This window comes from Myotis yumanensis, unplaced genomic scaffold (assembly GCF_028538775.1).
Source record: "Myotis yumanensis isolate MYYU_CA2020_CCGP unplaced genomic scaffold, mMyoYum1.0.hap1 SCAF_22, whole genome shotgun sequence".
Lineage (NCBI taxonomy): Eukaryota > Metazoa > Chordata > Mammalia > Chiroptera > Vespertilionidae > Myotis > Myotis yumanensis.
Genome location: NW_027223773.1, coordinates 16829535 through 16851720, shown reverse-complemented (window position 1 = coordinate 16851720; position 22186 = coordinate 16829535). Strand labels below are relative to the sequence as shown.

The 22186-nt window shown below is 47.6% G+C and overlaps 1 pseudogene; it reads left to right on the top strand.

Annotated features, from left to right (window-relative positions):
- The first annotated feature begins 17983 nt into the window (after nucleotides 1-17983).
- Nucleotides 17984-18468, top strand: LOC138999281 (transcription cofactor HES-6-like; annotated as a pseudogene).
- The last annotated feature ends 3718 nt before the right edge of the window (nucleotides 18469-22186 follow it).

Sequence of the window (22186 nt, the reverse complement as noted above, 5' to 3'; positions counted from 1 at the left end):
GCATGCAGCCCAGGGTTCCAGCTGCACCCTTATATCCAGACTCCATGCAAGTGAGGCTCTCCTCCTGCTCATAAAAGAGGGCCCTGCCTCGCATGTTGGGGAGACACCCAGAACCCAAGTGCCTGAGACATGCACTCCACCATGGACTTGGTGCCAAGGTGCTTTTTCCTCCTGATCTTTCTTCAAGGTCATTCTCAAGAGAGGGGAGCACTGAGACCTGTGCCTGTGCCTATTTTTGCTTCCATGTGATTCTAAGTCCACCTTGTGTCTCTGTGTTTGCAGGTGTCCAGTGTGAGGTGCAGCTGGTGGAGTCTGGGGGAGGCTTGGTGCAGCCTGGGGGGTCTCTGAGACTCTCCTGTGCAGCCTCTGGATTCACCTTCAGTAGCTACTGGATGGGCTGGTTCCACCAGGCTCCAGGGAAGGGCCTGGAGTGGGTCTCATTCATTACTGATTATGGTAGTAGCACATACTATGCCAACACTGCCAAGGGACAACTCAGCATCTCCAGGGACAATGCCAAGAACATGCTGTATCTGCAAATGAACAGCCTGACAGCTGAGGACGTGGCCATGTATTACTGTGCAAGACACACAGTGCGGGGAAGTCAGTGTGAGCCCAGACAAACCTCCCTCAGGGAGGTAGCAGGGCTGGGCTGCAGGGGGGTGCTCATGACACCAGGGGGTGCTCAGGGCCAGCAAGGGGCACTCAGAACTACTGGACTGACTAAACTCAGGACTCACTAAACTCAAGAATGCAGCCCCAAAGGCATGTGCAGGGATAGGCCAAAGAGGGGTTTCCTTTACAAGTTTGTTTCCTCTTCATCATAAAAAATAAAATAGCCCTGGCTGGTTTGCTCAGTGGATAGAGCATCGGCCTGCAAACTGAAGGGTCCCAGGTTTGATTATGGTCAAAGGCATGTCCTTTTGTTGCAAGGCCTCCCCTGCCCAGGCCTGGTTTGGGCTGGTGCAGGAGGCAACCAATCTATGTGTTTCTCTCACACTAATGTTTCTTGCTGCCTTTCCCTTTCTCTTCCACTCTCTCTAAAAAATCAATGGAGAAATATCCTTGAGTGATGATTTAAATAATTTATATTAATAAAACACCCATGGTCGTCACACCATCACGCCATCATGACCAAACGAGCCGAGGCTCTCTTGGTGGGCAAGGCGGGGCAGCGAGCTACTCAGGGCAAAGGGCTATAAGGGGTGGAGGGCAGGGTGATGGGTGGGGAAGCCAGCTGAGGCAAGCAGAAGTGAGCTGCTCATGCACGATTTTGTGAGCACTGGGCCCCTAGTAAATAAATAAAAATAAATTAATGAATCTTTTGGATCTCTGTTTAACCTGTTGCCACTAACATGAAGTTCCTTGCATCCAGGCCTCAAAGAGCAGGGTGTTTCCACTCTGCAGTGTCAGGCAGCAGACCCACTGTTTCCTCACCCACCATGTCCTCACCCACCGTGTCCTCACCCACTGTGTCCTCACCCACCATGTCCTCACCCACCGTGTCCTCACCCACTGTGTCCTCACCCACTGTGACCTCACCCACTGTGTCCTCACCTACTGTGTCCTCACCTGCTGTGTCCTCACACACTGTGTCCTCACCCACTGGTGCCTCACCCACTGTGTCCTCACCCACCATGTCTTCACCCATGTGTCCTCACCACAGTAGGCCTCACCCACTGTGTCCTCACCCACTGTGTCCTCACCCACTGTGACCACGGTGTCCTCATCACTGGCTGGCGGGCCCCTGCATCATCATCCTCTTTCTCTCAGTCTTACTGTCTTGTCCCCATGCCCACTGTGTTGATCCCTTTGATCCCAGCCTGTGGTCGCCCAGGAGGGACAGGGTGGTCTGGGCGCTCACGGTTCCCTCCAGTTATGTCTCCAGAGCCCTGGTCAAGCCTGAGAGAAAGACAGCTCCACACTTGGCCAGGAAGGAGGCATAAAGGAGCCAAGGGGGTCCTCTCACTAAGAATTCATCGGAGGGAAGGAAGCAGAGATCTCCTCTTAGTCACCCACTCTCAAGGGTCCTTGTGGGGCTCAAGACCTCCCAAAGGTCTGGAGAATTCTATTTTTTTAAAAGAAATCCTGTTTCTTTTTAAAATTTTTATTTATTTATTTGAGGGGGGTGGAGAGAGAGAAACATCAATCTGTTGTTCTATTTATTCTGCATGCATTAGTTGATTCTTGTATGTGCTCTGACGGGATCAAACCTGAAACCTTGCTGTATCAGTATGATGCTGTAACCAACTGAACTGCCCAGCCAGTGCCAATTCTATTTTTTATATATATAATATATATATATATATATATATATATATATATATATATATATTATTTATTTTTTACAGAGAGGAAGGGAGAGAGAGATAGAGAGTTAGAAACATCGATGATAGAGAAACATCTATCAGCTGCCTCCTGCACATCTCCTACTGGGGATGTGCTCGCAACCCAGGTACATGCCCTTGACCGGAATCGAACCTGGGACCTTCCAGTCCGCAGGCTGACGCTCTATCCACTGAGCCAAACCAGTTTTGGCTAAAATATATTTTGAATGATTTCAGAGAGGAAGGGAGGAGGTAGAGAGAGATAGAAACATCAATGATGAGAGAGAATCTGATCTGCTATTACCTGCACACTCCCTACTGGGATCAGGCCCACAACCTGGGCAAGTGCACTTGACCGAACTCGAACCTGGGACCCTTCAGTCTGCAGGCCAATGCTCTAGCCGCTGAGCCAAACTGGCCAGGGCTCAGAGCACCTCTTGCTTGTCTCCAGTCACTTGGCTTTACCCCTCAACAGAGAGATGCCAGGAGCACTGAGCTCAGCATGGCGATGTGGAGGGCTGGCCCAGCAGCCCACCTGGTCTGTGTCACCTGAGGGAGGGAGATCTCTGCAATCTTCTGGTCTGAGTCCCTGTAGCACTTGTCATAGGACGTTTTCATTAAGGAAAGCATGGCTTGTCCCCAGAAGGATGAATGACAGTGGATCAACAGGCCAATTTCCAAATTATATACCAGGATGAGCCTCCAAAGATGTAATAAGCAAAATACATCCTAGGTGGCATGCATGTCGTTGGCGATGTAAGTGTCATAAGTAACTTGCCCGTTCTGTGCTGACGCCTGTCATAGCTGACACACATGTAATAAATGACGGGCATGTCCTATGTGGCCGATATTGGAAACAACATATATGTCATGGTATGTTTTAGCGTGTTACAAACAACGCTCTAAGGACAGTGATGGCAAACCTTTTGAGCTCGGCGTGTCAGTGTTTTGAAAAACCCTAATTTAACTCTGGTGCCGTGTCACATATAGAAATTCTTTGATATTTGCAACCATAATAAAACAAAGATTTACATTTTTGATATTTATTTTATATATTTAAATGCCATTTAACAAAGAAAAATCAACCAAAAAAATGAGTGTCATAGGTTTGCCATCACTGCTGTAGGAGCAAATTGTTCCTGGCTTAGTGGGATGACATGAAAGCAATCTTGCTAGGTTAGTTTGTGTTAGACACAGAGCTTCCTGTGCTGCTCTGCTTTGGAGGTGCTCACTGTGTGAGCTGCCAGAAGACAGGGTCCTGTTCCCGCTTCTTTCTAGGAGGGAAAGGGCAACTCTCAGCATCCGTGGGAATTACCAAGCCCACTGTCCACTGTTCTCATTGAGGTGCCTCTCCACCTGAAGTGTATGACGGCTCTTAATGTCCAACATCATCGCTGGCACTGGGCCTTTTGCTTTTCTGTTTCTCCTTTTTGTTTTTTTGATCCTAGGTCATCCAGGAGGACATTCGTCATGACCTTCCCAAGAGGTAATGGGCAGAGGGAGATGGGACCCAGCAAGAAAGCTTCCAGCCCAGCCTCTCCTGCCTCGTCAGATGTTGACATTCCAGTTTCATGGAAGACCAAAGAGAACTTTTCAGTCTCAAAATAAAACCATCATTCCAAGGGAAATCTTATTCCAAAACCCCAGAAAGGCAACATGGATCAAGGCAGGTGAAAGAGAGGGAGAGGAAGCCCCATCAACCTGCCTCTGAGGGCAGCACCCATGGGTCCTCATCAAAACCCAAGGATGGAGGACTCACAATCCTGGAAGCTTCCCGCAAAGGAATTGGGGTCAGGGTGATGGGTCTCAGGAAAGGAGGGAGGGAGGGTGGGTCAGGACAGGAACCCTTGTGACCAGCATCCTTGAGTCCTTTCCTATCTGGGGTTGCCCTTACAATGACAAGGTCAGGCATGCAGCCTAGTGTCCCAGCTGCACCCTTATATCCAGACTCCATGCAAATGGGGCTCTCCTCCTGCTCATTAAAGAGGGCCCTTCCCGGCATGTTGGGGAGACACCCAGAACCCAAGTACCTGAGACAGGACCTCAGCGGTTCCACCATGGACTTGGTGCCAAGCTGTGTTTTCCTCCTGATCATTTTTCAAGGTCATTCTCAGGATTGTGGAGCACTGGTACCTGTGCCTGTGCCTGTTTTTGCTTCCATGTGATTCTAAGTCCACCTTGTGTCTCTGTGTTTGCAGGTGTCCAGTGTGAGGTGCAGCTGGTAGAGTCTGGGGGAGGCTTGGTGCCCCCTGGGGGGTCTCTGAGACTCTCCTGTGCAGCCTCTGGATTCACCTTCAGTAGCCACTGGATGGGCTGGTTCCACCAGGCTCCAGGGAAGGGGCTGGAGTGGCTTGGTGAAATTACTCCTGATGGAAGTACCACACACTATGTCAAGTCTGTGAAGGGCCGATTCACCATCTCCAGGGACAATGCCAAGAACACGCTGTATCTGCAAATGAACAGCCTGAGAGCCATGGACACTGCCCTGTATTACTGTGCTAGACACACAGTGAGGGGAAGTCAGTGTGAGCCCAGACACAAACCTCCCTGAGGGAGGCAGCAGGGCTGGGCTGCAGGGGGCGTCCAGGACACCAGGGGGCGCTCAAGACCAGCACAGCCCCCTGACCAGGAGCAGGTGGAGAGTTCAGCAAAGACACAATTTCCTGCTCTGCCTTAAATTAACTTTGCTCCCAGGCTCAGCCACAGAGCTCACGAAAGCCCTTTCCTATGTCTAGGTTTAGGGATTGTATTTGTGAATAAAAAAGGAGGCTCTGTCATAAATCTGACAAAATTCAGTGACTGAAGCCCGTCTCACGGGAGACTCTGATCACAAATTACTATCTGGTTGAGGATTCACAAAACAAAATAAATAAATAAAGGAATCTTATTTTAATAAAACAGGACAGGAAAGAAATGATAGGAGGAAACCCCGTCTTAGTACTGTTAACGTAAAAAAAAACACACACACACACACATTCAAATCTGTAAATAATTTTTGTGAGCATATTTCAGCCAAACTGTCGACAAATGCCAGGATGCAAAACCTCAACAAACTGATATAGTACTACCCAGAATGGCGGTTTTTCCTCTATTTTTATACATTGCAATCTAAGAAGGGTCGTAGGTGGGTTACATGAAATCCATTGGTGATAGACTAGAGAGGCGGAAGTAAACAAAACCAGGAAACCTCTGGGATTGTATAAAAAGTAAAATGAGAGACACATGCTTAGGTGGGTGCAGGAACAGTTAACATGATAATAGTAAAGGAATTTGTGGTGTCTTTCCTGGGGCCCAGGCACATTATCTTGTGCCCCTAGTGGTCTGGAAAAAGGGAAGTTACAAGTTACCAGACATTGCAAAGATATGTTATTGTAGATGCAAAAAGACAGATAGGCTCAGTTAAAGTACAGGTTGACATTGTCAGTGAAGATACTGGCCTAGGATGTAACTGTTGCAGAAGACCAAAGAAATACCAAGCATGCTTCCTAGAGAAAGGGAGGGACTCCTTTTATTAACACTAGTGGACTCTGGGAATAATTTCCAAATCAGAGTGAAGAAACATGCAGAGGTCTTTACTTTTTATAACCTTCTGGGGTCTTTGTCTTGCATATATGGTCCTGCCCCTTTTTGTGGTCTTACAGGAAGGCCCCCAGGTAGTGGGGGTCCCCAGGCCATATCCAATGATCTGTCGTGGAGCCAGCGATAATGACTTCCCCCACCAGGGCTGTGCATTTTTCACAGTTTTTATGGCCAGACACGCCTTGCAACACCAGTTTCCTCCTCATTCCCCCTGTCCCCCCTGCCCCTTGTCCCACAAGCTTATTTTAGCCTTGTGGAGCAATGACCATGGGATGTTATGGTGAACAGGTGTGACAAACGCTCTTAGCTACTTCCTGATGGAAAAGGACAATGACCAAGGGGTTAGCATCCCGCTTCTTCCTCTCAGAGGGGTTTGTAGGGAGTTCTTCTGGTTTCAGGCAGGCAGAGGTAAGCAGTGGTCCCACATGTGGAGAATGTTCCTGCAGGGGGCACCAGGTGTAGGTGGTGTTTTCAGCCTTGGGGGTAGAGTTGCATAGTTCATCTGGGAGGTGACCTATTGGATGTTGGCCCTGCACACTGCTGAAACAAATAGGAGCAACATTAGTTAGCTGCACATTGGCCATGACAGGTCCTATTATTATTTTTTCCATCCAATACAATTCTGCCCCCCCTCCCCCACCCACATGTGCATTTGGTAGTAGAGTTGTAACATGCCACAGGCTGATAAGTATAGCTAACAAAAATCTGGCTTGATTGGGTTTTCTTGTAGACTACCCGGTCTAGCATATTTGTGTAGCGAGTTTCTAAGCAAGGAGCAAAAGATGGCATGACAAAGTGTAATCCAACAATTTATGATACGGTCTTTGTTTCCTTGCTGTGTGGGGAGCAGTAATTTTATGGTGCTTCTGTGTCCCAGCAAGAACAGATGAGTTCTTCTTCTGGTACTAGTCTCAGATTCCACTGGCACTCATAAAAAGAAAAAAAAAATAAGAATTATTAGATAAAACCAGTGATTATCCAAAAATACCAGAGCATGTTATGTTAGGAGGAGATAAGAAAGAAAGATTAGTGTTAGGGAGAATTCAGCAGGGTGTTATCTGAATTCCTTGGAGCAGGTTGCTCAGCCAGGTCTGCTGTCTTCTTGAGGGTGATCCGCAGGGGGTGTTTCTGGTCAGAGGTCACCTTCCACTCAGACTGGATGTCACTTGGCTGGTGGGCTGCTTTCACCCGGGAGAGGTGGATCCAGGTATTTAGTCCTACAACCTTAAGAGCTGTGGGGGTGGTTAATATGACTGGATAGGGTCCCTTCCAGGTAGGCTTGAGGAACTCCTTTTTCCAATCCTTTACCCAAACCTGGTCTCCAGGTTTATAAGGATGTATAGCTGCTCCTAGAGAGATGGATAGTGGGTCAGTAACCCACTTGTGGACCTCAAAGACAGTTTTTCCAAGTACTTGTAGTTGTTTATGGATTTCTAAGTTCCCTATTTCCCCCAAATCTCCCTTTGTCCTAATTAAGAGAGGGGGTCTACAATATCAAATTTCAAAGGGAGAAAAACCTACCCTGGCCCTTGGGGCACAGTGTACCTGCTGGAGTACAAGAGGCAAGATATCTGTCCAGAGTAAGGTTGTCTCTTGGCATAGCTTATTCATAGTCTCCTTTAGAGTCTGGTTCATGAGCTCCACTTTCCCTGAACACTGAGGCCTGTAAGCTGTATATAGATTCCATTTAATTCCTAAAGCCTTGGCTACCTGTTGTACTATTTCTCTACAAAGGCTGGGCCATTATCGGACCCTATGGTTAGAGGCATTCCATACCGTGGAATTATATCCTTCAGCAATGCTTTAGTGACATCTCTCACCTTTTCAGTGCAGGTGGGATATGCCTCGACCCAACCTGAAAAGGTGCAAATGAAGACTAACAGGTATTTATTCCCTCTGCTAGGCCCTATTTTTGTAAAATCTACTTCTAAGTCTTCAAAAGGAGCTTGCCCACAGCGCTGAACTCCTATCAGTCCCACAGGACGCTGTTTAGCATTGTTCTGAGTACAGAGGAGGCAACGCTGAGAAACTGAGGCACACAAGGAGGGTAGACGGGCAATTAGGTAGTACCTGCCTAAGAAAGCTTCTAGGGCAGCATTTCCTAAATGAGTGAGTTCATGTAGCTGGAGGACTACCTTATGGGCTAATTATTCTGGGACATAGACCCTATGATCTGGGAGTAACCACCAGCCTTCCATTGTCCTCTTGTCCCCTTTGCTCTGGGTCCATTTCCCTTCCTGAGGAGTGTATTTTGGAGGGACAGTTAATTCAGGGGCCAACATGATCCATGCTGGCACTGCTTGTGCTTTAGCAGACAGCTTGGCTGCGGCGTCAGCATGCTGGTTTCCTTCTGATACTGAGTCTTTCCCTTTCTGGTGACCTGTGCAATGAATGACGGCTATTTCCTTACACTCCCAGACTGTTTCTAGTAACTATAAAGTCTCATTCTGATTTTTGATTCCTTTTCGTCCTGCTGTCAAGAGTCCCCTTTCCTTATATATGGCCCCATGGGCATGCAGTTAGGAAAGGCATAGCGTGTGTCAGTGTAGATGTTGGCACGCTTATTCTTACTGAGTTCTAGGGCTCTTACCAGGGCCCAAAGATCTTCCCTCTGCACTGACCATCCTTCAGGCAGGGCCTGTGCTTCAATTGTCTCAAAGTCTGATACCACTGCATACCCAGCTCATCTTTTTCCTTCATCTAAGAAGCTACTGTTATCTGTGAACAATACTAGGTCCGGATTCTTTAGGGGCTTATCTGTTAGATTTCGCAGGCTGGAGTACACCTCCTCTAGAACTTCCAGGCAATCATGCTCTGGGTCCCCCTCAGCAATGGGTAGAAAGGTAGCAGGATTAAGAGTTCTTACTGCTTCTAGTCGTACCCTTGGATTTTCACATAACATTCCTTGATATTGAGTCATCTGAGCATGAGTCAGCCAGTGCTGCCCCCTAGCTTCAATTAGGGTAATAACAGAATGAGGTACTTTTACATTTAAGTTTTGTCCTAGGGTAATTTTATCTGCTTCTTTGACTAATAATGCCGTGGCTGCAAGGACCCTGAGACACAGGGACTACCTGGAGGCAACTGGGTCAATCTTTGGAGAGATAGGCTACTGGTCTTTGCCAGGGTCCAAACTCCTGGGTTAGAACTCCTAGGGCTACCCCACTGTTCCCATGTATGAAGAAATTAAAGTCCCATGTCACATATGTCATATTTGGTAGCCCTAGTGCTGGGGCCTCAGTGAGCTTTGCCTTTATGCTGATGAAAGCTATCTCCTGCTCAGGGCCCCATTCAATGGGTGCCTTCTCTTCCCCTTTTAAAGGTTCATAGAGAGGCTTGGCCAGGTCTGAAAACCCTGGGATCCAGATTCGACAGAACCCTGCTGCTCACAAGAATTCTCAAATCTGCCACTGGGTCCTAGGGACTGGGATGGCACATACTGCCTGCTTTCTTTCAGTTCCTAACCTTTGTTTCCCTTGGGTGATTTGGAAGCCTAGATACTTGAATTCTTTCTGACAGATTTGTGCCTTTTTATTGGACACCCTGTAACTTGTTTCAGTTAAGAATCTCAGAAGTGTTTGCATTCCTTCCCCGCACTGAGCTCGCATGGAACTAGCCTAGGAGGTCATCTACATATTGAAGTAGAACGCACCCCAAGTCCTGTCCTGGGCTACTTAGACAGATCAGATGCTAGTGCTCCACTAAAGAGAGTAGGGGAGTTCTTAAATCCTTGTGGAAGTCTGCTCCAGGTGAACTGGTCCTTGACCTCCATAGTTGAGTTTTCCCACTCAAAAGTAAAAAGTGACTGCCTGAAGGGGATAATCAGAGGCAGAAAAAGGCATCTTTCAGATCTAGACATGTAAGCCATTCCGCTTCTGATGGAATGAGTCTAGACAAGGGAGAGGGTGACCTGTTTTCACAGATCCTCACTCAGATGCCAGCCTGGCTGCATCTCTTGGGAGCTTAGATTTGTCTTAGCTAATTTGACTCACCTCCGTTTCAGGGTGAGTCACCATTATGCCGTATGACAAATCATGGAACCTTAGGTTGGGGCCCACTCTGACTCTGTAACCGAAGTTGTGGAGCCACACAAAAGAGAGGAGAGGTCAGGCCCTTTCCTTCCACACTCACACACTTTCACCAGACATTCACTCAGAGTTTAAACAATCCACCCAATTCCTGACTAATTGCCTAAGGAAGCTGTTTGGCTTCCAGGGAGGTGATAAAGCTACCCCTCCCACTCAGTTGGAGTGGGACTGACTGACTGGGGCCCCTACCTTACTGATTCTGTTGACAGGTCCAGAAGTGTCTGTCCACTCTCTACAAAGTCTGGCCAAGTCCTGGGCTGAGGTCTGGGAGTGTCTAGAGTCCCCTGGTTTAATTCTGCTAAGATCAGCAGTGCACGCACCTTCAGGAGGCATGTCCAGTGCCCCCGGGCCCCAAACTTGGTCCACTCACCAGAGGCCAAAAGGCCAAGCATGGGTTGGTTTTCCCCAGTATTTAAGGGAATCAATAATGTTACAGAGAACTGGAGTAAACTAAGCAATGCTCAGAGAGTTTGGAGTCACACTTTATTATCACTCGTGGGCCCAGAGAAAAATGCCTTTCAAATTCTGGGCAAAGCTACAAGCAGAACTTCCCTTTTTACTAAAGAGTCAGGCCTGTGTGTGCTTAGTGGTTATCTTGCTGGTGGCCTTGAAAACAACACAGTTATATCCAATTAAAAAATACACCTGGCATGGCATTGAGAGTATCGGCGTATCTAGTCTCTGGCCTACAAGGTCAGACTGCTAAGTTTATCTTCCTCATTATTCAAACAGGCTAAAGCAGGCTAGAAAGCAAAGTTATTTTTTTAGAATAAGAAGCCTTCTAAAAAATAGCTGAAGATTCCAAACAGTAGTTTTACAAAATAGGGGTTAGCCTTCTCATCATCACTTATGTGTGCCCACTTCCAAAGCATTTCGATTGCAGCCTCGAGCAGCCTGGCCCCCATTACACACTGACTCCTACCTCCTTCTCCTCTCAGTCCCTGAAAACCCCTCATCTCTGTGTTTCTTATAAACGAGGACCCAACATCTCTGAGCCAGCAGCCTGGGGAGGTGCAAGCCTGGGCCTGAGGCTGAGCAGAGACCCTGCCACATACCTGCTCACCTTCAAGAGGAACCACCTCTTCTGGACATGTGTCCTGCGATCCTCCAGGGACAGGAAGCTTATCTTCCTAAAACACAGGATCTCATTACTGCCAGGGCTGATGCTGATCCTGAGCAAAGGATGAATGACTACTCTGATACACGTTTCTGTGAAAGAGAGGGCTAAGGGGATGCTTGGCTAGAGAAACCAAACAGCCTCATTTGGCTGCCTCCTTATGCTTTTATTGTAACAAAGGCTTGAACTAAAATTCACTATTAGATGCTATCAGCAGGGCAAGCATCCTTGAGTTGATGGGTGTCTGCAGTGTCCTTTAAGCAAGGATGTCTGCAGACTAAGCATAAAGATGCCAGTAAACACCTGGGGGCTCAGACTTGTTTAGAAAAGTCAGGAAATGGGCAGTTGACTTTAGCCAACTCCCCAAAAGGTTCCAACCTTTCGGAGCTTCCTCCTTACAAACTTTCCAACCAAGTCATGAGCTTCCCCACATGTTACAAAACACCAGAGTCACTGCTCTTCCTGGCCCCTCCTCCCACCTCTGCTCTCCTGGGATGGGATCTGCACCCCCTCTATTTTCTCTGTTGTGGGTGGATTTCAGGGGTGCTCTTCTCCCTTCTTATTCTCTGTTTCTTCAAAAGGAGTCACTGAGCAGAAGGGGCAGAAGCCAAATGGTGGTATAGGCAGCTCCAAACTCTTGTAACTTTACAAAAAACAATAAAGACAAACTGAAACAATCAGAACTGGCATTTGTTGGACTCTTGAAAGCTGTCAAAGATCTGCAGCAGCTGAGCGAACACTGAGTCAAGTACATGCTACTCGAAAAGAGAAGGAGCCTGGCCCGTGTGGCTCAGGGGTTGATTGTCAACCCAGCAACCAAGGGGTTACCAGATTGATTCCTGGTCCAAGCACATGCCTGGGGTGCAGGCTCGATCCCCAGTAGGGGGCGTGCAGGAGTCAGTCCATCCATGATTCTCTCATAGAGGTTTTTACCTCTCTCTCCCACTCCCTTCCTCTATCTCAAAAATTAAAAAAAAAAAAAAAAAATTGTTCCTTTTTTTGTTAATCCTCATCTGAGGATATTTTTTCTGTTGGTTTTTAGGGAGAATGGAAGAGAGAGGCAAAAACAAAGAGAAACATTGATATGAGAGAAACACATTGATTGGTTGCTTCCTGAATGAGACCTGACTTAGGCATGTACCAGGGAGGAGCCCACAACCCAAGTACCTGCCATTGACCAGGAATCAAACCCCAAAGTCTTGGTACAAGAGCCACACCAGCCAGGGCTCCATTTATCTTTTTTAATGATGAAAATTCTCCCATTTTGAGAGGCTTGGAAAACAGGACTTTCATAAACTAATGGCAGGGAAGATGAGTGAAACCTGTGGTTTCAGGAAGGGAGCTGCGTGGTGTGTCAGCGACCACAGTTTAGAGACAGAGACTATGGCCACAACATCCAGCCCAGCCCCACTGGCCTTGTCATATGTATATGTTGGAGTTTTGTGGAAGAAATGATTGGGGAAAATAACAAAGAGAATATATCAGTCTCAAAATAAAAGTATAAACCAATGGAAATTCTTATCCCCCCAATACACCCCTGAAAGACAACATGGCTTGTGGCAGGTGAAGAAGAGCAAGAGGAAGCCCCATTCACAGTACCTCTTAGGGCAACACCCCTAGTTCCTTATCAACACCAAGGATGGAGGGTCTCAATCCTGGAAGCTGCCCCCAAAGGAATGGGGTCAGGATGACTGGGTCTCAGAAAAGGAGTGTTAATGTAAAAAACCACTGAAACCTGTAAATAGTTTTTGTGAGTTTATTTGAGCCAAACTGTCGACATATCCAGAAGCAGAACCTCAACGAATTGAGATAATGTTCTGGAGAATGGAGGGTTACATCTGTATTTATATATTGCAATCAAAGGAAAGGGATGTGGATGGGTTACATGAAATTCATGGGTGATAGATTAAGGAGATGGGATAAATCAAAGCAGGGAAAACCCTGGGATTGGGTAAAAATTAAAATGATAGGCACATGCTAAGGTGGGTGCAGGAACAATTAACATGATAATGAAGGAATTTGTGGTATTGTTACAGAAAAACCGGACAAGAACCAAACAACGCTCTGAGAGTTTGGAGTTACACTTTATTCACAGTGGTGGGCTTAGGGAAATGAATTCAAATTCTAAGCAAAACTACAAGCAGAACTTCCCTTTTTATAGAAGAGCCAGTCCTTTGCGTGCTTGCTGGCAGCGGCCTTGAAAACTACACAGTTCTATCCAATTAAAAAATGCACCTGGCATGGCATTGCATGTATCTAGTCTCTGGCCTACAAGGTCAGACAGGTAAGTTTATCTCCCCCATTATTCAAGCAGGCTAGAAAGCAAACTTATTTTTTCAGAATAAGAGGCCGTCCAAAGAATAGCAGAGAATTCCAAACAGTAGTTTTACAGAATAGGGGTTTCCCTTCACAGTATCTGTCCTGGTGCCCAGCACATTAGGTTCTGCCCAAGGAGGATCAGAAAAAGGGAAGTTACAAGTTACCCAGACATTGCAAGAGTATGTTATTATAGATACAAATAGACAGACAGGCTCAGTTAAGGTAAAGGTTGACCTTGTCAGTGAAGATACCGGCCTAAGAAATAACTGCCCACCATAACTGCTTTTAGTCAAAGTTTAATTTCAGACCATCCTTTGTGGTGACTTTAGGTCTCTGAGTCTGCAAGAGTGCTATGCAGGCCTCCCCTGAGCTTGTCAGGCTAGCATGTAGCCCCTTTCATCCACAGGAGGAAGGGAGGGTGGGTCAAGACAGGAACCCTTGTGGCCAGCATTCTTGAGTCCTTTACCATCTGGGGTCGCCCTTAGGATGACAAAGTCAGGCATGCAGCCCAGGGTCCCAGCTGCACTCTTACATCCAGACTCCATGCAAATGGGGCTCTCCTCCTGCTCATAAAAGAGGGCCCTTCCTGGCATGTTGGCATGTTGGGGAGACACCCAGAACCCAAGTGTCTGAGACAGGACCCCAGTGGCTCCACCATGGACTTGGTGCCAAGCTGCCGTTTTCCTCCTGATCATTTATCAAGGTCATTCTCAGGGAAGGGGAGCACTGAGACCTGTGCCTGTGCCTGTTTTTGCTTCCATGTGACTCTAAGTCCACCTTGTGTCTGTGTTTGCCGATGTCGAGTGTGAGGTGCAGCTGGTGGAGTCTGGGGGAGGCTTGGTGCAGCCTGGGGGGTCTCTGAGACTCCTGTGCAGCCTCTGGATTCACCTCCAGTAGCTTCTGGATGCACTGGTTCCGCCAGGCTCCAGGGAAGGGCCTGGATTGGGTCTCAGACATTAGAGGTGATGGTGGTAGCACATACTATTCCGTCTCTGTGAAGGGCCAATTTACCATCTCCAGAGACAACGCCAAGAACAGGCTGTATCTGCAAATGAGCAGTCTGAGAGCTGAGGACATGGCCGTGTATTGCTGTACAGCAGACACAGTGAGGGGAAGTCAGTGTGAGCCCAGACACATACCTCCCTGAGGGAGGCAGCAGAGCTTGGGTGCAGGGAGCGTCCAGGACACCAGGGGGCGCTCAGGACCAATAAACCCACGTCAGAGTTCAGAATCTGTCCCTGGAGGGGTTGTGAAGGGCTTCCTAGTCGGGGTCAATGCTTTCTTCCCTCCTCTTGTCCCTGGGGCAGTTCCTGCTTCCTTGTTTGTGTCTTTAATTAGATTCTCTGCAGGCAAAAAAGTAGGAGGTGGCTGTGTTTTCAGATCTGGTTGACTTCTCATCTGTGCCTTTCCTGTCACCAGGTCCCTGATGGTGGTGAAGTATGGTAGCAATCATTTCAGGTAGAAACTGTAGTTTAACTTTAACCCTGCTGTTTGGTTTTTGTACTTATTTGCTTTGTTTAACAATAGAAAAGTTACTTTGATTTTCTGAATTTATGTATGCTATCCCAATCGATTGAATGCTCCATTGTTGGTGGTTCGAATATCCCATTGATTGTGATCTTACTGGTTTTAGAAAACACATTTTTCTGTACCTGGGTACGGGGATAGCACAATTATCCTAAATTGCCTCAGTGGCTCCAGATAAGGTGTTCTGTTGACTCAGTGGTCCCAAGACCCATGGCTCCAGGCAATGTATTTCCGTTTATTCAGTGATCCGGAGACCCAAATCTATAATTTAACTAACTTGCTCAATTTGGCTTCTGTAAACTGCTTTTTAGCAAACCAGGTTCCTCATTCCAAACCCTGAGATGTAATAAATACCTTTGTGATTTTTGCCTATATAAATCTGGTGTTGGGGCTGGGTAATTACTGTGAGATTTGAGAGAGCAAAATGCCCCCTGGTAGTCCCAGATTTGCAATAAATGTGCCTCTTTAATTCAACTTCTTGAGGCATCCTTCTGTGAGTCACAGGGTACATTACAACAGTTGCTCTCAGGGTTGACAAGAAAAACATTATAGGGATTCCTGTCCCCCTCACTGAGATTGTCGTCCCCCACCCTCCACATAGTGCTTAGTGGGGAACTCAGAGTGCAGGCCCCAAACCTCACCTGAGGGTGATCAACCTCTCACTCTCCCCAGGGCGGAGCCCTTTGGGGGAGTTAGCCTCTTGCCTCTCACTGATATGGCTACACATGGAGGTTTAGGGTGCGACCTCTATGAACACTGTCCCTCCATGAGCCTGGGAGGGAGACCCAGCTCTCTTGGTGTCCTGGGGTGAGGCAGGAAGGAAGCCCAGTGATGGGTCCTGTCACAGCCCTGATGGACCTTGTTCCCCATGGGTTTCAGAACACAGTCTTGTGGAACGTGTCCTAACACCTGTCCTGCTTCCCATGGACAATGAAAGGACAGAACAGGACTGACAGCTGTGTCCCTAACCCCTCTTCCAAGAAAAAGCCATAGAATATATATATCAGTTACTCAGCCTGCCCTTATCTCACCTAATGGGAATGCAAGGGAAAACAAACTCAAGGCCAAGAGTATGCTAGCCACCCCCTGTCTTTGTGTAACCAGACCCTAACTGCACCCTGCTCTTGCGTCATTAGCCCCCGGCCCTCACTCAACCAACTGGAATCGGCCAAATCAGTGGTCCAAGTGAGCCCTAACCCCCCCTCCTGACCCCAAGCCCTATAAAATCTTTGTTCTTTCTAAACTCTGGGCTCTCTCGCATCCAGTAATGGAAGCAGAGGGGGACCAAGCTAGCTTGAATAAAGGCTCTATGCTTTTGCATTGGACTCGGTGCTCCCTGGTGGTGTCTTTTGGGGGATCTTGAAATCTGGGCATTACATTTGGGGGCTCGTCTGGGATCCTCAAGACCCATGAGGGACCCCGATCCGGACTGTCTGACTGACCGCGGTAGGTGTCTGTGTGTTGTGTATTCTGTTCTCTGTGTTAAATGTTCTGTCCTGTGTTGTATGTTCTGTCCTGTGTGAGATCATTTCTGAAATTCTATAATGCCCAAAGCGGTCTAGGTGGACGCACTGCTGAAGGACCATGGGCGGGGAGAGTCGGAAGATGTTCTGCTTTCCTTCAGGAGGGACGCGGAATCCCCTCACAAGGATTTGAGACAAGGCTGGTTGCTCCCACCGTTTGGTTTTGTTTCCACGGAGTCAGAAGGCTGGTTTTGGGGGCTTTTTGTTTATAATTGATCATTTCAAAGAGATTAGGGGAGGCTATAGAGCTCCCTCTGGAATTGGAAAATTGTTAGGAATTAGGTGGATTGTTTAAACTCTGAATGAATGTCTGGTGAAAGTTTGTAAGTGTAGAAGGTGGGGTCCTGCCTTCTCCTCTCCTTTGTGTGGCTCCACGACTTTGGTCAGGTGGGCATCTGAGTAAGGATCTGTGAAAACAGGTCAACCCTCCCTTGTCTGTCTCATCATGGGGTCGGGACAAAGTTTGTTTGTGTGGGAATAGCCAATTTACTACAGAGAAGGGGGACTGGATGCAGCTCCAGCCTAGGCTAGTCCACTAAGAAAGTGTACATATGGGTGTTTGCCTTAGCTGCTCATTACTGGTCTGTGTGAAGTGAAAACTACTTTGATTTTTTCTACTTTCTGTTGATACACTTGGCTGAACGTTTGGGCTGGACCCCGAAATGGTCTGCAAAATCTCTTAGCAGCTGCGAGCTAGTCTTTTGCTCACTATTACTGGGTTGTAAATTTGCTTTATTAAATTGAAATTTTGAAGTTCTAGGATAGATTTAAAGGCTAAGATAAAGGCTGGCTAGGTTTCAAGATTGCTTAAAAAGAAAGAGAGAAGTCTTTTCAAGTTAACTGTCTGCTTAGCAAATTAACAAAGTAGTAAATTTCAAAGAACTTGTTATTTATGGTTTTCTTATCATTTTGGTGGACACAAAGGGCTTATAGATCCACATGGTGGAGAGATTTACTGGCCCTAACTCTGCCTGTGATGTGTTTTGTTTAACTTGCTATTTTCAATTATTTATTAGATTCCTCATAGAGGACATAACCTGGTCTTTCCCTTCCTCCATCACCCTGATTCTGAAAGTATCTGTAAATGAACTGGGGGACAGGGAAATTGGTCAGGGAGATATCAAGAAAAAAAGAAAAAAAATCTGTAAGGGAAAACCAACCTGAGTTGAGAAGAGGGGTGCGGGTGTGTTGGCAGTTATGTTACTGGCTGCAGACCTAACAGATCTTATCAATTAAACTTCAAGGTCACAAGTAAGCTCCCAGGAGAAAAGCAGAGGAGGAACAAAGCTAAAGTCCACAGTTGCCCTGGTGATTTAGAACTGTTTTGCTAGGCAGACTCAGCCCCTCAAAGCCAGGTTAAAGAAGTGAGGCTGGATGCTTGAGCTGCCTGCTGCATCCCTGAAAGAAGAAGCAGCAGCGAGAGAGTGGGGAGAACAGGGGCTGTTGCCGACGGTGAAGCTAAGGGTGCTGGGCGCACCTGCGGTGCTTCGGGCAGTGCTGGTTATGGTGTCGCCCCTGGCGCCCCGATGGGACCGTGTGAGCCGAGAGAATAAGGACCGCTGGGAGGCGTGGGGGGACCGCAAGGCCCGGAAACCCCTGGTGGAGAAGAAGCAGTGCACGAGGATCAACGAGAGCCTATAGGAGCTGTGGAAGCTGCTGGCAGGCACCAAGGTGAGGCTGGCAGGCCAGTGCCCAGGGACTGCTGAGCAGGCAGACGAGGGTCAGAACATTGCCTGGCCTCACCTCCCTTCCCCACCTGGTGCACCTGCCGGCGCAGGTGCAGGCCAAGCTGGAGAACGCCAAGGTGCTGGAGCTGACGGTGCGGCACGTGCAGGGGTTGCTGTGGGGCAGGGCTTGCGGGTGCGAGCAGCTGTAAGCAGAAGCCAGTGAGCGCTTCGCTGCTGGCTACATCCAGTGCATGCATGAGGTGCACACGTTTGTATTCACATGCCAGGCCATCAACGCCACCATTGCCACCCAGCTCCTGAACCCCCTGCTTGAGTCCATGCCACTGCAAGAGGGCAGCAGCTTCCAGGATTTGCTGGGGGATGCTCTGGCCAGCCCCCGGAAGACCCTAGGTGAAGCAGCTGGCTCACAGGAGGGGCTGATATCCCATTCCAAGGCACGCCCCTGGAAGAGGCCTGGTTGCTGCTCTACCACAAAGGGAATTGGTGGGAAGGCAAGAAAGCAGGGCCCTGTAACTAATAAACAGGGTTAACAAAAGGGCACTCTCCCTGGACCTGGGAGCTATCAGGACTTTGAAATTCTCCTAGAGAGGAGGAGTCTGAATCAGAGACTGGCCAAAACCTCATTAGGTTAGGAGAACCGGAGGCTGCATATTGAACTTATAGACTGTGGTTTGCTGGGCAGAGGTCCAAGCCCAGTTGTATAGGGGTTAAGCTACCTGTGTACAGCAAAACAATTTTCTCCTGTGCCAGAATACATTTTTAAAAAATTGGACAGACTGTGTTTATCGCTAGAAAGAAGAACTGACTGCAATGCCCGGGCCTGACAGTGGCCTGCAGAAAGCTGTGTAATAGACTCAGATGATGCCTGCATCTTCATGGACATAGCTCCAAAAAGACAAGGAAAATTTTGCCTTATAAAGGCAAGGTCAAGAGTACTTTAGTCACCTCCTTAAGATGTTTATGTAGCCCTACAATATCTCATGTTTAGTAGCAGAGGATTTGGCTGCCTGAAGCGGCCATGATGCCAATATTATGTTTCATTGTATTGATATGTTATATTGACCTTTGATTCTCTTGCAGGTTTGAATGTATGTTGGCTATCCTGGAAGAGGACTGTGTGAGGTGAACCCCAAGAGTAGAGGGTGTCTGGCTGCCAAGAGGGCAGGTGCCCAACTGGGCAGGGAAGAGTGCCCATCAGGTTTTGGTCTCTGTTGAGAGACAGTTGATGGTTGGCAGCCTGTATACTGTCTTGCGGGCCTACATGACCATGCCCATGTCGGGGGTGGTGCAAGCCTCAACTGTGAAAAACTGGAAAAGGCCTGTTTGAAATAGAAGGTCTAAGGCATGATTATGCATTTTAAATGACATAGAAAGAAGGTTTAAAGGCTAATTTGAAAATGTGAAATTTAGAAAGGTTATGTATGTGATAAGGAGGAGAAGAGAGATGTTGAAAGGAAATTAATCAAATAGTACAGGCCAGTAAGCCAGAGAGAGTAAATAATTTACATTCTGCCTCCCTAAACAGAAGGTAAATAATTATGCCAAAGTACTTAGGGGAGACTGATAAAATAAATCCAACAGTTACTGTTTTGTTATAACTCTGGAGAGTCCATGAAAAGAAACTGGCAAGGAAAATCAGAAAATCTTAGAGCAGATCAGTATGCTTTTATCCTTATATAATTCCTCTAGAATTTGACAATGCTTAATAAATCATGACAATACATTTCTTTGCATAGATTCAATAAGACTGGTTTCCAATAGTGGTTTTATTAATGAAAACTTTGACTGGAGTATCATGTTTTAAAGAAATCTGTCTAGACTCTGAAGACTTAAAGCTAATAAAAGTGCCACAGGAAAAGCCTGGTATCCTGCTTGGGAGCCCTGAAGATGGCTGGCGCTGGAGCATCAGGCCCATGCCTTACCATCACTGGAGGTTGGTCAGAGTAGAAGGGGAGCAATAAGGATGTCTCTACGTCCCTGCAGAACCTCCACACACTCTGGGCTGCAATGAGTAGGAGGGCTACTGAGATGAGCCTTAAAGCCTAGAGTGTGGGCTCAGATGGAGTTGCTACAGCTGAGGGATTCACCTAACTCAGCAGATACTGCAGGCAGCTGGATGGCTTGGCTTCCTGGCCCTATGGGGCACATTAAGATTCAATCATGAAATTCCAATAAAAGGTAGTCAGTTACCATTCTTGTTGTGTTTATGCAAACATCAGGCCAAATTGTATACAGTAGATAAATTAATCTTGATTTGGCTTTTTGATAGCCATAGAGGAATTTTAAGAAGAAAAATCTTATTTCAATAGAAATTGTTAAAGCTAAAATGGTTTATTTCCCTTCCACCAGACCTTTTGTTATAGTTTGTCTCTGTCAGGTCACAAGCCCAGCCCCTTCTGTGCCCAGGACAGCAGGGAGCCTGAGTGGAAGGTGACCTCTAACCAGACCCACCCACTGCAGATCACCCTCAAGAAGACAGTGGACCTCGCAGGACCCCTTGTAATTCTCCTAATGCTGTTGACTTTCGGCCCTTGCATTATTAACAGACTAGTCCAATTTGTCAAGGAGTGTATAGGGGTGGTTCAGTTGATAGTTCTGCATGCCCAGTACAGGCCTCTAGCAATGGTGAAATAGAAATGCAGTCTGTCTCATGACTGATCCGGAAGTTCCAAGACAAGGGGGGAATTAAAGGACAGAACAGGACTGATAGCTGTGTCCCTAACCCCTCTTCCAAGAAAAAGCCATAGAATGTATCAGTTACACAGCCTGCCCTTATCTCAGCCAATGGGAATGCAAGGGAAAACAAACTCAAGGCCAAGAGTATGCTAGCCACCCCCTGTCTTTGTGTAACCAGACCCTAACTGCACCCTGCTCTTGCATCATTAGCCCCCAGCCCTCACTCAACCAACCGGAATTGGCCAAATCAGTGGTCCAAGTGAGCCCTCACCCTCCCCTCCTGACCCCAAACCCTATAAAATCTTTGTTCTTTCTAAACTCTGGGCTCTCTCACATCCAGTAATGGAGGCAGAGGGGGACCAAGCTAGCTTGAATGAAGGCTCTATGCTTTTGCATTGGACTCGGTGCTCCCTGGTGGTGTCTTTTGGGGGATCTTGAAATCTGGGCATAACAGACAATCCACCTGGATCCTGAGAACCTGCTGAAAGGAGACATGGTCCCCACCCACCTCTGCTATGCCACCAGGCTCCACTGACACCACTCCATCCTCACTTTCTGTCCTCTACTGCCCACATTCTCACACCACCAGGCCTGCACAGGACGTCCCATGTGGCTATGCTCTGTCTTATATTTCCTGACTGGTAGGTTTTGCCTAAAGGCATGCCCATATATACCCCTCATGACCATCTCCTGTGCCAGGCCCTCCCTGAGACTCCAGGGCAAAGGTCACTCAGGTGGCCTGAAACCGGCCTCAGCTACTCTGCTGAGCCCACATTCAGTGCCCACGTGTGATGTCAGGCTGTGGGGCCTCACCTGTGCCAGGTGCAGACACAGCTGACCACTGTCCTTGGAGCACCTCCAACAGATCACACCTGTGTTGAGGGAACCTCCTGGAGGCCCCTGAGCTGCAGAACATCATGGTGGACAAGCTTGTTGTCACTGGGTTCAGAGGGCAGTCAGGGAAAGGCTGGTGCCTGGTCACCTATAATGTTGTCAGTGTCCCACTGACCAGAGCCCAGGTACACAGGGAGCTCTGTGAATCCTAAAAGTGTAGGAACAGCCCAGACAGTGAGGCTCAGGTGTTGAGCATTGATCTATGAACCAGGAGGTCACTGTTCCATTCCCAGATAGGGCACATGCCCTGGATGCAGGAAACATCCCCAGTGATGCATATGCAGGAGACAGCCAATCAATGATTCTCTGTCATCATTGATGTTTCTATCTCTATCTCCCTCTCTCTTCCTCTAAAATCAATAAGAAAAATACTTTAATAAATAAATAAATACATACGAATGTTTCAATTTTGATTCCTTGTAGAATCATATATGCACGGCAACTAACT